A 2837-nucleotide genomic window follows, 5' to 3' on the forward strand; every position below is an offset into this window, starting at 1 on the left:
TATTCTGGAAATATATTTCTGTTACTCAAATAAAATTATAAAGCACAAAATTAAAAGTTCTATTTACAGAAGTTCCAGAATCTGCAAGGGGCTATTATGTGCTATGTCTCTCTATGAAGAAGATGGCATACAAACTTTCTAAACATTCCTAAAGTATTTTTCAACAAGGGCCCCTTATTTTCTTCAATACTGCCTAAGAAGACTTCATTGTTTCATTTCTTGCAAATGACAAGAGTAAAAGCATTGTATTCCAAAAACCTCTAGTAAATGCTTAGGAAAAATAACCACTTAGCTCACCTGCCCCCCCTGGAGGGAAGTGAGTTTAGCAAGATCCAGGCCCAGCCTTCAGAGCTACGAGGAGGTGGAGTTCAGAAGAGTAGAACCTGAGGCCAAGCCCAAGAGATCCAATACCAGGGAAGGTGTTGGCAAAACATGGAACTGGGAAGGGAAGGCAAGTAGGGAGCCTGAGGTTAGAGAGCAGAGCTCAGAGATGGGAAGGAAAACAGAGAATGGAGCTGAGGATTGAAAACAGGACGAAAGAGAAGGAGAACAGCTCAATCTTGGCTCAAGGCAAATCTGTGACTTAGATGGAATGGACGCCCTGTAGCTCTCCCCCTATCTTTGGTGTATTCTTTCTGGGTGAGGGTGTTGGTTTCGAAGGAAACCTGTAAGATTTTGTCCCCCAGGCGGTAGCCATTCAGGCTGGCTATGGCCATTGCGGCTTCTTCATAGTTTGTCATGGTCACAAAGCCAAACCCTTTGCACTTGTTGGTGTTGAAATCTCGAATCACTTTCACATTGGTGACGGCGCCAAAGGGGCCAAACATCTGCCAGAGGATCCCCTCGTCGGCGTCCTGCCCGAGGTTGTAGATGAAGATGCACCAGCCTGAAGACGCGTTTCCTGGGACATTGACACCAGAAAGCCCACTCATGTGATCTACACCCATAAGGGAGAACCTGAATCGCTCGCTGTGCCTGGTGGTGTACAGGGCCTCCAAACCGTCTGGCAGGTGAGTGGTACAGCTGTGAGAGCAGTGCCACATTTTTGTTCTGGTTGGGGTTGGCTGCGAACTTCACTGTGATGGGCTTGGAGGAACCTGGGGGTTTATGACCATTGAAACTGGTAATTGCCTCTTCTGCTTCCGACCGTTTGTCAAACTGGATAAATGCAACCCCTCTGAACAAACCTGTGGTCTGATCCGCAAGGACCCGGGAGTTGATGATGCGTCCGAAGTGGGAAAACATGTCCTCCACATCCTTCTGTGTCATGGTCCGCGGGAGCCCACTGATATACAAGTTGGCATCTTTGATGACCTCGGAGCTTGGGCAAGGCAAATTCAGGTTGGAGGATTGGGATGTTTGCATGAATGTGCCAACTAGACAAAAATGGATTGCTTGGTGCCGACGCAGTAGAGGTCCTTGGAGAGGCTGGAGTGGGGACCTTTCAAGGAGGAGTGCTGAGAGAGGAGCCACTGAAAGAAGCCAGCAAAGTTTCTCAGTGCCGCATGGTGAGAAGCAGGCTCTCGCCCAACACAATTTCTCTTGTTCATGACCGCAAGTTCACAGAGAAGCCCTGTGTAAAGCTCTCCTTGTCTCCAAGAATATAAGGCTTTGAAGTTTCTTAAAGACACTGGCATATTCTTCTCTTGTCTCCTTCGCAGGCTCTGACTTCCACTCCTCCATTCTGAGCACATTCTTGGCCAATCTAGGAACAGGCGTAAGTCCATTTTTACAAGTAGCACGAGCCAGGAATTTGGCCTTTTCCTCAGCTGTTTCCTTGGCAAAGTTCCTCAATGCATTCATCATCCACCCACTCATCACTCTCCTGGACCAATTTGTTTTCTGACTGGGGTGTGTGTGTCTCACTTCCACTCAAGTACCCATAACTGGATTAGGTGACATTTTCGGACCGCTTTCTAATTGTCAGACATTGAACTAAGATCTTACATGCTTTATTTCATTTAATTCCCCCAACAAACTTAAAGGAAAAGGAAGTTTTATTTCCAGTTTTAGTGATGAAAAAAACTTAGATGTTGAGCAAAACCCAATGTTGTACAGAGAATAAATGCCAGCACTGGAATTCAAACCCAGGGCCAACTCCACGACCTTACAGACACCATTAAATAAGAAATCCTAGTCTATTTCACCACTGAAATGGGCATCTGGAGATGTGAATTCCAGTGCCATCTCTTCAATTCGTTATTCAAATGGAACATCACTCACTGGGTTTTTTTTTTTTCTCCTTTAAAAAAGAGGCATTGATTATGAGACGATCATATTTAAAGCCCTTTCAACTATAAGAGTCTACAGTTCTTGTGTTTATGTTTTTAAATGCAATACATAAATTAAAGGACTGATGTGTTTTTCTTTATGAGATATTTGTCACTTTAATTTATGATTTTCCGCACCTCCATTCTGTCCATTGAGACCGTATTGGGCATGTCTCTGGATTCTTTTCTTCTGTATTTTCATGCCTAGATTCCATCACCCTTCCTTAAAGCACTCTAATTTGGCTGGCAATTCTTACTTTGCCCTGTGGGCTACATAGCCTGCTCTTGGCCATGCAGTGACCCTAAGCATTGACTCTGTCTATGAACACTAACTGGCTCCTTTGTGTAAACTCTCTCCCTGACAAACTGGGGGTGAACATGTGAGCACATCAGAGTCATTCACGCTGAAGCTCACACATCTTCAGGACACAAGACACCAGGGTTGATCTCACAGAAAATCTTGTGCTTTGAGCAACAGTTGAAACAACAGCTCTGGGATATCAGGAGCTATAATAGAGTGTGGCATCTGTGCCAGCAACAGCTTCCCATCCAAAATGTTTCTGTAAA

At 44.9% G+C, this 2837-nt stretch overlaps 1 pseudogene; it reads right to left on the reverse strand.

The window, feature by feature from the left end:
• Positions 1-554: 554 nt before the first annotated feature.
• LOC133763523 (ELAV-like protein 1) lies at positions 555-1365 on the reverse strand (annotated as a pseudogene).
• Between the last annotated feature and the right edge of the window lie 1472 nt (positions 1366-2837).

Source organism: Lepus europaeus, chromosome 1 (assembly GCF_033115175.1).
Source record: "Lepus europaeus isolate LE1 chromosome 1, mLepTim1.pri, whole genome shotgun sequence".
Lineage (NCBI taxonomy): Eukaryota > Metazoa > Chordata > Mammalia > Lagomorpha > Leporidae > Lepus > Lepus europaeus.